Source organism: Ochotona princeps, chromosome 12, assembly GCF_030435755.1.
Source record: "Ochotona princeps isolate mOchPri1 chromosome 12, mOchPri1.hap1, whole genome shotgun sequence".
NCBI classification, from domain to species: Eukaryota; Metazoa; Chordata; class Mammalia; order Lagomorpha; family Ochotonidae; genus Ochotona; species Ochotona princeps.
The window spans coordinates 38,507,608-38,520,886 of NC_080843.1; positions in this window are offsets into that span (position 1 = coordinate 38,507,608).

A 13,279-nucleotide genomic window follows, 5' to 3' on the forward strand; every position below is an offset into this window, starting at 1 on the left:
GTAACTTAATGCGTACTGGAGTATTTTCTTGTACTATGCTGTAACATGGTACCACAGCATAAACAAAACTTAGTTATCCTACCAGCACTTGGAAAATCACATGGAGGGCCTGGAGTTTGGTGCAACAGTTGAAACTCTACATGGCATTGTACCTAGGTTTTTGTCCTTGCTCTAATTTGGGTTTCATATTCCCAGTAATGTGCATGTGTGAGGGGATAGATTAAAAACCTGGATCTTTGCCACTAATGGGAATAAACTAGATGAAATGGCCAGCTCATGGCTTAACCCTGGCTGAGGACCACTATCATGCTACAATGGGCACTGGAGGAGCGAACCAAAAGATGAAAGACTTTACTCCACCTCTTTCTCTCTTTTTTTTTTCTCTTTGTTTCTCTCTTGTCCTGTCTCTGCCTGCCTCTCAAAATAAAAATAAAAACAAATTTGTTATTATTTTAATGTCTAAAAACCATGAACAAAAACCAGTAAAACAAAACAAAACAAAAAACAACAACAACAGCAACAACAAAAACAAAACAAATGAGGATGACATCCAAATAAGGTAACTTGAATCACAGCCTGCCAACCAGTAGACATGTTATTATGGTCATCTCAGACTATCCATGTCTAAGTTGACCAAACTGTTTACCCAAAATACACAAGAATGCCCAACAAATATTCTTCCAGTTGGCTCAAATTAGAAAAATGTCCTTACTCTTCCAAACTTCCCACAAAACATTAGGACATCCCTGAATTTTGTGGTGATACATTGTGCACAATGTGGTTTAAGAACAAGTACTACAAGTAGGGTGACAAATAAAAAAAGCTAAAATGCATACCATTGGGGTGGTGTCTAGGTGGCAGTCACTGATTGTAAAAATGATGAGGGAAACACAAAAGAAGGCAAGAAACAAAATTCATCAGGATGATTGAGAAATAAACCCAGGATTGAAGCTACGCAAGAGACTACTGAACAAATGGGTTAATCAAAGAAGGGAGTCAAACAGCTGCCTATGGGGGAAATGTAAGTAATAGATTGTAACGAAAGGCCTTTCCATATTTGATTTAATAGGGATAGTTTAATGAATGTTTTAAAAAATATAAGACAATTACTCAGATGTGAAATAATAAACAAAAGTATTATTTAATTTAAATGAAAGGGTATGTAAAAAATTTGAGTAGTATTTGAATAAGCAACATTTATGAAGATAAAGCAACATATTAAATATAAATTTAATAAAATCTGAGAGTGATAAAGGATTCTCTAACAAGTCAACTAATGTTCTTTTTTACCATCATAGTCAGTACATGCTGTCAAAATTAATAAATCTCCATATTAAAGCTCATAACAAGTTATAATAGCTTGACATTGATAGAAGAATACGGATATAAATTGCAGAAAGCAGTTAAAATCCTGTTGTTCTTTAAAAAATAACTACAGTAGAAAGGCTTTAGAAACATTTAATGTTACCTCCATATGTTTAAATATGCTTGCATTGTTGGTTTGGTTTTTTTCAAGATGTTTAATTAATTATTGTCGAGAAGAAAGAGGGAGAGAGAACATTGTTTCACATGTATGTTTACTTTTGAAAAGCCTGTAGTGTCTGGGGCTGAGCACTGGCCAAATACTAATTATTTGAGCCACCAAGAGTCTGCATTAGCAGCCTGATATAGTCAGGTGCACAACTGTACATTGAACCTACGCACTCTGATCTGGGACACAAGGACCTTAATCAGTGGTTTAATCACTACACTAAATTCATAGTCCTAAATATTAGGGATATTTGGCTTCCCCTTACCTTCCCAACATTAGGGAAGTTCTCTTTTATAATTTCATTGAATACTTCCTGCATTCATGCCTCTCTTTTCACACCTCCAGAAAGTCCTATACTTCTGATATTCAATCTTCTGATGGTGTCATTCAGTTCTTGGATTATTTCCTTAGCTTTATTCTGATTCTCCTCCATATATCTGATTAATTGTATGCCCTCCAATAGGTTATCTTCCAGTTCTGATATCCTTTCTTCTGCCTCGTTCTATTGTTAAGGCTTTTTTTCACTTTTTTTATTTTGCTGTATTGCATGCTTCAGTTCAAGTATTTCAGTTTGTAACTGTTTTATTGCTGGTATCTCTGTTGTGACATATTCCTTAACTTCCTTGAACTCTTGCCTTTTTTCTCATTGTCTGAAAAGTTTTATAATGATTATTTTTTTCGTATTCCTTGTCTGAAAGTTTCTCAATGTTATCCTGTAACTCGAAATTTGAGATGGTCTTCTGCTCATTTTTGAGGGGAAAATTGGTTCCCTCATTTATATTGCTTGCATACTGTTTTTTTTTTTTTTTTTCTTTTTCATGGCCTTTCAGATCTGTAGGTTTTCTTTCCAAGTCAATTGTTGTCTAGGTTGTACTTGTGCCTTCCGAGTTTGTGGGTATGGATGCTTTGACCTTAGCTTCGGCAGTCAGTGCTGCTCTGGTTGTTGTCCGTATCCACTTGGGTGGCATTCCTCTCTGTCTAGTCCAGCCCGTAGTCTGTGGAGCAAATGGGTCTGTGGATTTATTGCTGATGTCTGCTAAGACTGCTGCTCTGCTCGGAAAGTTAGCTCTGCCAGTGGTTTCCCAGCTACAGTGTTACTGCGGCTGCTCAAACACACCACAACGTGGTTCCTGCTATAGGTGTATGTGCCCCGGAAGATCTTTACACTTCCGGTGTTGGGTCTTGGTTGCTGGGTCTTAATGCTCACCCAAGTGAATGAGTCTGAGTTTTCTCAGATTCATGCCGTTGATCCCATCCTCATCCCTGCCTCTCCTGGTTGGCTCCAGTATTTCTCCAGGAGGTTTCAGGCACAAACCCTCTGGGTTTTGGGTGGGTAATGTCTGCTTTCACTCTGTCCCTGCTCTCAGCCAAATTGCCCTCCAGGAGCTCAATCTACAATGGCCGGCTCCCTAGTGGAGTGTCTGCCTGATCTGGATACAATCCATCAGGTAGGCCTGTGAGCTTTTACTCAGCCTTGTTTCCCCTCACCAGAGTTTTGTCCTATATCTTTTGCCTCACACTGTCTCATTTGTTGGGCTGGGGACAGTGCTCCCACTTGGAATTCCCTTTGTCATGGCTCCAAATTCATCAGTTTTCTTTGTGGGTTGGGCTGTGCTCCCCTATCTCTCCTGAGCTTGCCTTCCTCCTAGGCGGCTGGCTGTAACCTCATGCATTTTCAACAGCTGTTCTTTGTCTGAACAGGTCTGCTTCTCCCCAGTGGCCTCCAGAGAGCTTCAGTCACCAGCTCTGTGCTCCACCTAACTTTGGCTCACTACTCTCTTTGCACTCTCAACTGCACCTTCCTACCCTGATCAGCCAGCTTTACTCCAAGAGATTTTTCTTGTGTCAGATAACATCTTTTTGTAGAAAATTCAGGTGACTCTTTGAATTAACTTATATATTAGGTTGAATTCCTAGGAGTTTTATACTTTTCTTCATATGATAGTCTCCAACATATATAACTTTTAAAAGAAACTAATATAATAAAATAATTTAAACCTAGAATTATTACATTTAAAATCAATGCAAGATCGATAAATGAAACTGTAATGTTGTACCTGCCTTAATGACTCATTCCTTGCAGGAAGAATTGCTAATCAGATTGATCTCATTTGATGACCTTGATCATACTTGGGGTTTTTTTTGTGTATATAGGGGGCACATGGAGTGCCCTGCGCCTGGCTTCTCTCTCTTTTTTTCGCCCTTTATTTGTAAAACTCCTGAATTTCTTCATAAGAAAGAAAAATGTAAAAATACTCAAGGTTATGTTTATCTACTCTTTGTCTTTAATGTAAGTTTTTGCTTTCTCATCACTAAAGTCTCCTTTATGCTGGAGCTTGTTTCAAGGTGGCGAGATTATATTTGATTTGAATTCAAATAAAGAAAAATATTGAGTCTTTAGGATTTGGGAATTGCATGTGTTAATATTTTGAACTAGGGTATAGAATACAAATTTTAATAATCAAATGGTATTTATGCCCTCTGAGTCGTACTTCAATAAGTACATGCATCCTTCACAATTTAAAAGCTCCAGGAGTGCTTCATCGTGGGAATTGCTCAGTTATCTCTTGCTCCACTAGTTGAAATGATTGTTAATAATATTAGTACCTCTTAACACAAACATATCAAGATAACAAAATCTGACAGGTATTTGGGGTCAAACACCTGTATTAACATCTACAACATACAAGCACATATGTCCTCATCCACCTCTACCCTTGTTTTACATCATTGCAAATAGTCTTGTGGCAGATAATTTTCTGCCACTTGAACATTTAATCCAAGTTGGACCTGTAAGAGTCATAGAGTAATCAAAATGCAACCCAAAAAGTTATTGTTCCTTAATTCCCTTTAAACATGACTATGAAAGCATAAAAAAACAAATGCTCAAAATATGCTCTCCAGTGATATTCTGCCCTGTTTGTTGTTTGCTTGTTTGTTTTTATATATTTTGCCTGTGTTGCTTAGCTAAACAGAGGTTAAGAACAGAAGAGACACAGAAAGAGAAAGTTCTTTTCCGGAACTAGAGCTTACCATAGGGTAAAAGCAAAGAGATCAACGTCATGCGGTGTTTAAGAAAGAGTTCAGGTCAAAAATTACACATCTTACAGAGCTGCTTTATGTTACTATATCAGTAAGGAAAGTTGATATAATGTGGCTTCTGTTTGACCATCTTCCTGTCTCTTTCCACTGGCCTGCTGTTTGGACATCATAATAGTGATAAGCAGGAAGGCAGGGAGAAGGCCTGGGTCAGCTCGGAAGAGAGAACACATGGAATGAAGATGGAGGAGATGACTCAGCGAGGCAGAAAATGAAGTTTTTCATTTGTTTGTTTTGCCCATTGTTAGTGTTCATCTTCCTCATACAAAGCTGAATTTTACTCTCTTTTAATGTCACCATGTAAGGTCCAATAAGTGTGTCATTGTTTACAATAATTTGATCAAGAAGCATCAAAGAAAAAGAGAAAAAAAGAACAGAGAGTTTGTGAATCACACCACAATAAATATTGTGAAAAATACAATATGACCAGACACAATACAGTATGATTAGAATGTATATTCTTTAGAACAACAACAAAAAAACATTCTGATATGTTTTATACTTCTCCAGAATTCATTGGCCTGTTCTTTGTCCAAAAATTCAAATGTTTCCTTAGGAGAGTCAGCATGTGCCATTCGCTATGGATTTTCATCCAACAATGTAGTCACCTTCCACATAGTGAGCAAGGTCTTAGGAGCATGGTGCTGGATACATAATGCTATCAGCTGCTTTTGATCCATTAGCCTTTGGGACCCGTTGGCTTCTCACCACCATGGATCACTGTGCTCCTGCTGACCCCACCTGCCCCACTGCTCATCACCATAAATTCAACTTATCCCTACATTCTCCTGCGTAAGCTTATTCAAATAGAAATATCAGCTGAATAATTGACCTCTTAAATCCAAATAAAATTCTGGTTCATGTAGACATTGTCACACCCTTCATTTCTCCTTACATCTGCTGGCAATTGACTGGGAAGGTTTCTTGAATATAAAATTTAAGAGAATTTTAAAAGTTTTATTGCTTCAGCGCTTGCCAATACAAATTAATTTAAAAATTAGCAAATGCAGCTAAATATTTCCCCATGTCAGCTTCCATCAGTACCCAGCTATTCATCTCCGATGTACTGAATAGGTCCATAGTCCAACGTTCATATGGAAAGAACTACTTAAAGCAGGATAAGTTCTTGAACCACCCACATTTATCCAAAACAGATGTCCTGGTAAAAGACAATGTAGGAAGGGTCTTTATTTTTATTATATTTTATTGATCTTTATTTGAAAGGTAGATTTACAGATTTACATCAGATTTCCTGCTGGTTTGCTCCTGAAATAACCACAAAGGCTAGAGCTGAACTAATGCAAAGCTAGGACACAGGAACGTATTCTGTGTCTCCCATGTGGGTGCAGGCTCCCAAGGACTTGGACTTTCCTCTAAGGCTTTTCCCAGGCCATTAATAGAGTCCAATTCTGACTCTGAACTGGAGTTGGAGGGACAGGAACCTGTGTCCACATGAGATGCAAAATTGCAGGTGAACATTTAGCATGCTATGCCACCACACAACCCAGGAAGGATATTTTAAACAACAGTGAAATTTCTAAAAGTTTCCTTAAAAATATCACATAAATATTTGCCAGAAAATATCCTATGTTTCAATTGATCGTATCAGAGAAGTTATCAGATTTTCACTAACCCTTGAAACTGTTCTACATTTGTTGAATGAAGTGCCTAAAACAATCCCTGTGAACTCTGTGATTTATTTGATGGTAACATATTTTACCCTCTTCACTTGTTCTGCACATAAAGTGATGTGAAGTAATGTGTTGAGTGGTAAATAACACTAAACTTGGAGTTTGAAGTTTGAAGTTGCAGTACTATTTATGCTCTACACTTAGAAATGAGTTACTCTACTGAATGGGAATCCATCTGTAAAATGGGACAGTGACATTTTTCTGTTTTATGCTTGGTTTTTGCAATGATTATATCTCATGAGATGACTTATCTATATTTATATATATATATTTTTACCTTCTGCTCAAAGTGGAGTAGGGGCTTGTGTATAAAATGTGATAAAATTACAGGCCTAATAGTTCCTGTCTCATAAAATATATTCATATTGATTATCTTTAAAAATCTTCATAGAATAAAACATGCCTTAAATGAATTCTTGGGTCCATGTCATGGGTACAAAGATCACGTGTCATAGTGTTCTTAGTGAAAAGAATCAACTTTAGATAACCTATGATAATTGAGTGGCTTTTTTTTTGTTTTGGATAACAAGTGACAGATGGATTGAGAAACATTTCCAAATTGAACAATGCTACAAGTCCAATCCTGGGGACTCTTGAATCTGAGACACCTCCTGAGAACAAGGAAGCAGAGGACAGTTACAAACAAGGATTTCTTGGAAGAACCACTGAGCAGGGAGCTTGCATCTCCGGTAATGATGTTAGCATTTCGAAAATTTGTAGCTACCACTACAGATAATGGCTTCCTTGTGAATGCATTATCAGTTAGGCACATGCTAGTTGTAGACTATCTCAATTACAAGGGAAAACAACCTGCACCGTCAGGGTTCCAAGATAAATAGCGGGCAACAATATCAGGGAATGAGATAATATCCTCCTAGTAAGATCACCACTCTTTGCAGTGACCCATTTGCTTCTAGCTTTATTAAACAGGAGGTGCAATTCCAGGAAGCTGGAATCTGATGACAACCCTATTTTGACTGTCACTATTTCCTTGGAAGTATGTCAATATTCCAGTGGTAATGAAGGTTTTAAGTTTCATTTATTTTGTGCTTGCTTGTTTCCCCTCAGCTGTGATATTTCATTTTTAAAAAGAAATACTAAGCACTTTTCTCATCTAAAAGATTAAGAGTTTGCCATCTCATTATCATCAGAAAGCCCTTTGTGGAATTTTGTGAAAACCTAATTGCACCAAATAGTCTCTTCTGGTTTCAAGATTGTGTTATTGGCTCGTATTTATATCACAACAAAGATAATTAATATTCAAATATCTTGAAGGAATTTTTTTTAATTTACGTCTTTGGAGAGGTAGGGAATTACTTTCTAAATATAAATATTGACATTTCTGTCTTTATCGTTACGGGTATATAGGAAAAATTAAAATTTAAGAATATTAAAAAACACATTTAACTATACTAACTTCATTAAAACAAATTACTAAAAATGTAGGTTATTGATTAAAATTCTGGTTGGTTAAAATATTAGCAGGGACAATGTTTCTGCAAAATTAACTCAGGATATTACATATCACAGGGAATCAAATTTTTAAAATTACATTACATTCTAAATTCATCTTTATAAAGACCAAAACACTGTGATTTATAAGAGTTTCAAGTCCCAATCTTATACATTTTCAAACAGAGCAATAATTAAAATTATGTCCTCCATCAAAAAATTGCTTTTTCTCTGAGCTTTATAATGCTTTTCCGCTGAAAAACATGACCTGGAAATCTCACTGGAAGTTGATAGTGCTATTATGAAAACATTTTTAAAATTTGGAAAAAAATTAAGTCCCTATTGCTTTGATTTCCTGTTTTCAAATCTGTTCTTAAGGTTTCTTTTCAAATAGTTTAACAACTCCAAGTAGCTTTATTTCCTCAAGCAATGTGTTAATCAAGTCAGGTTGCCACTTTTTTCTTTAATATTGGTGCCAGGAGACTCAAAGTTTTTTGAAGACAATTTATTGTATCAAACACTAATGAGTAAACTATGGAAGAATTTCATCCATATCACATTTTTCATGTATTTTATTAATATAAAGAAAAGATATTTTATGGATTCAGGAGGTGCAGTTACAACAGAATCTCCCTGCCTCCCTGCTCTCTCATCATCAGGTCTAAAGGCCTGATTTTACTATATTCAATATTTGCAGCCTTAATTCAGCACAAATAATAAATTTGATTAAGTAAAAAGTAGGAAGACCGCAGTTCCATTTAAGTATAATCAAGGGCTTAAAGATGACAATCATGTCTCAAAATGACCACTTCATTCTTATACATATTTTCATTTAATCTACTAAGATAGTTAGTATGCTTCTTCTCAATATGTAATACTAAATTTTCTTCAGTGATTTCATATTGCTTTATTGGAAAAAAGAAAATACATTATTGGAGTTTACAGGAATGCACATTTATCAAATTATACTGCCATAAAACTTCGTGGAATGTGTTCATTGTTATGAGAATTTATGTGTGTGAAAAAACTTCATTGCTTGTGTGGAAAAATAAGATAAAATAGTTGATTACCTACCATTTACTTAAAAAATAACAGGGACTCAAAACACTGAACTAAAATAAACAGAAAATAGAATGAAAATACATACAGAAATCAGTACATGAAAATATGCTCCCAGAGCTGTGAAGAAACTCATCACACAAAACAAGGAAAGTACAGTGTGCTAAAGCAAAACGACAGACTACCCTTTAGAGACAAATTTAAAAAATCTCTAATTCAGGGTGAATTTTGAGTGGGAAAAAATGTACATTTGACTTAACAGTGTAAGAGACACTTCTTTTTTTTTTAAGATTTATTTATTTTTATTACAAAGTCAGATATACAGAGAGGGAGAGACAGAGAGGAAGATCTTCCGTCCGATGATGCACTCCCCAAGTGAGCACTACAGCTGGTGCTGCGACAATCCGATGCCGGGAACCAGGAACCTCTTCTGGGTCTCCCATGCGGGTGCAGGGTCCCAAGGCTTTGGGCCATCCTCGACTGCTTTCCCAGGCCACAAGCAGGGAGCTGGGTGGGAAGTGGAGCAACTCGGATTAGAACCGGCGCCCATATGGTATCCTGGGGCAGTCAAGGCAAGGATTTTCGGCACTATGCCACGCAGCCGGGCCCTAAGAGACACTTCTTATTGAAAGGATTATTGCTGGAGTATCTTGTCTTTTTTTTTTTATTAGTCCTCTCCTATTTTGTTTCATTTTAGATTTTACTATGTGTTGTATTGTCATAGTATGTAGAAATGAATTTAAAAATTAAAATGTGCCAGGGAGAAGATTGTAATAATTTTCTCCCAGTATTTTTTTTCTCATAAAAACCTCGTCGTTCTCTATAATCTTGGCATTTTCCCACATCTCTTATCAGAACATATTTCAAGTTTTTTTGAGGATGTTTGATTATTCGTGAATGTATCCAAGAGCTTAGCCAGACGTTTTACATCATCTTAAGTCCATCTGCTCTTGTTCCTGCCATGCTTGGCACAATTTTTAAAATACTCATCATAACCAACAAAAATCATTAATACTTCAGCATACTGTTGATATTTGTGAAATAGAGCTTTATAAGAAACCATTCTATTTCACATGCTAAAATAAAAAAGGCCTCTTTCATTACATTCAAGCATTTCTTAACTTCACAAAATAATTTATCTGTTCATAAAAGTATTTATGCTTAGTATATTTTGTCTCATAGTAGAAATCAAAAACCTTATATATTATGGTTATTGATTTAATAATTTTATTATTCATATATAAGCCAGCACATTTCTGCTCTTTTCTTGTGAATCCTGAATCATTTTGTATAACATCTAAGTAGTTTAAAACTGAGCAACAGTTCTCCATCGATAAATATATCATGTCTTTTTGTCACAATTATAGTTCATGTCATCAAGTTGAGGAAAAGGGCAGTCAGGCTCCAGTCTGGTACTGGGTCAAGCAGTGGGGCCCACATTCTGCAATGTTTGCTATCTGAGCCATTTGTCCCTTTCCCACTACAAATATCTGAAGATCATATCAGAGTGAGAATGGCATGAGAAAATGGAAAATTGCATCGTTTAAAAATAAAAGTGAGCAGCTTGCTTTATCAAGTTGGAAAGCATGTCAGATTTGAGTTCAAAGGTGAAATGCAGGATGGAAGATTTTCTTACTTTTCAGTGTTTCAAAATCATATCTCACATGTTTTACATCGAGGACCATTACAGAATCCCTTGAAAGTCCTATTCTTTCAAGTAGGCAAAGTATTGAAATTGCACACTAACGCAGTTAAAATATCACTGACTATGTAGGAAGTGCCCCAGATTTAACATTAACATACATTTTAAATTATTGCCTATGCATAGGTCATTTCTTAAAAGTAAATAAAAGTAAATATAGTTTTTTGATATTACTGGAATTTAGCCATCGTTAGGGTTTTTTGAGACGTGAAGATCCCAAATAAAAGATAAATTTCCACATATATTCTTAAGTGCTAGGACTTTTCAAACTATTGACCACATATTATTAATTAATAAAGATTTTATTAATTAGGTACTTACATATAATTTTGAATGTGGACATTTTTATATGATAAGATTGTCAGTAAAATGTAATCAAACACCTTATTTTAGATACCCATCAGCTAATGAATTATATTGCAGAGACTACCGGCTTTCCATAGATAAATTGAAATTCAAAACCAGACTCATGGTTCAATTTCTCTGTCTTTATTATAATACATGTAAATAAGTAAGAATGTTCCTGTGGCATCTTTATTTGAGAGGTAGTTAATCAAATGTAATTCTAGGAACCATACTTCAGACTGCAAACTGTACAGAAGTTTTCTAGCGCGCACTGTTAACCTTGCTGTTTTCCTAAAGCCGTATTCGTATTTGATAATTCATTAGACGGGACTACAGTATTAAGTGAAAGACATTGTACTTATAACTATTTTATTTCAGAGAAAAATGTGGAATTTAAAAACAACCAAAGAGAAAGATGCATAAGGCCCAAACAGGCCATTTTTGAAGGGGCTGGTTACCTTCTCTCCACTATAGCAGGTGATATTCCTGCAGAATTTTCCATTGGACGATGCTTATCTTACCTTGATCATTAGCAATGTGTTGAACTCTGTTATTTCTATTTTTTCCCCAGATATGACCAATATAAATAACTTTATGGGATCATGTGAATTAACTTGTGCACATAAACTACAAAGTATAAATAATCCTAAGTGTGCAAGAATACCCTTGTTAATTTAGAAGTTCCAAAGGTTTTGAGTTTAGTTCATTGCAAAGGCTAGAATTCTTTTAGGGCATGGAAGGCCAGATTTATTATTGCATCAAGTGGCGATAATAATTTAAAAATAATAATTTAAAAATATTTCTTATCTGTATGACAATCTGCCATGATGTCTAGGTATAAGTATGTCTAGCAAGAAAATAACTAATACAATGTATTAAAAATTTTTTCAGGATTGGGTATTTATGCATTTTTGTTCTACTTCAAAAAATATGATTAGCTAATTAAAATTTTAACAGTAAGAATATGATGGAGAGAATCATTTAAGAATTTAAGTATATTTTCCCAATTTAATTCATTTTGTAAAGTAAAAACTAAGAGGCATTGTTAAGATTGATTTATGTTATCTAAAAGATTTTGCAGAGAGAGAAAGAATAAGAAAGAGAGAGAGAGATTTTCCATCACTCACTTGCCTCTCAAATTGCTGCAATGGTTGGAGATGAACCCATCTGAAGCCAGGAGCTTCTTTCTGGCTCTCACATGTGCAGATGCCGGAACACAAGCCAGCAACCTTCTAGGATGCTGGAGCTACAGGTGGGAGATTAGCCTGTAAACACCACAGTGCCAGCCCCAAGATTCCTTTTTTTTTTATGTTCTCTGATCATTTCCTTTTCAGTTACTGGTGTCTTCAAAAATTTCAGCAATGTTTGTAGCTTTTGATGTGTAAGTATTTAACATGCTTCATTCACTTTTAAGAAAGTAGTATTTATTCATACGACACTAAGCCAGTTCTCTGTTTTATTTTGCAAAAAGAAAGGGGAGAATAATTAGTTTTATCTGTATATTCACAAATAACAAATAAATGAGACGAGACTACCTAATCCCATCAACAGATTGACAGTCAGGCAATGCATACTGTTATAGATATGAGTTGTTTATAAGACCACATTTTCCATATGTATATTTTAATTTAGTTAGTGTTTTTCCAAGCAATTAAACTTATGATGAGTTTACCATAAACATTTTCAATATGTAGAATCATGTCTAATGTATTTTATCAACAAGTCTTTTGGTATCAATTTACTATTTCTATTTGTATTGTACATTCTCTGAATGCTTCTTTCTTTTTAAATAAGTTTTTAAAGATTTATTTATTTTTATTGGAAAGATGGATATACAGAGGGGAGAGAAAGAGAGGAAGATCTTCCATCTGCTGATTCATTCTCCAAGTGGCCACAACAGCTTGAGGTGCGCCATTCTGAAGCCATGAGCTTCATTCTGGGTCTCTCACGTGGGCCAGGGTCCCAAGGCTTTGGGTCGTTCTCAACTTCATTCCCAGGCCATAAGCAGGGAACTGAATGAGCAGTGGGGCCACCAGGATTCCAGCATCCATATGGAATCCAAGTGTGTGCAAGGTGAGGACTTTAGCACCTAGGACACTGCAACAGGCCTGAATGTTTCTTTCTTAGAGGAAATAAACAGTAGTTTTGGCTTAGATAGGAAACTAAAGTTTATTCACAATCCATGTGAATTTTATATTAAAGTCGAGAATTCTCTCATTTGGAATAGGATATAGTAAGTGAGATGCACGTTGGAAATATTTTCAGCCTGATTCAGCATTTCTGGTTATGCATATGTTAACCTGAGCATGCCTCTCGAAATGTTTAAGTGATCATTAGCTTGTTAAGAGGAATTAATACTTTCTTTTTGGAGCTGAGTTGTTCTCACCTCAGTGAATTTTG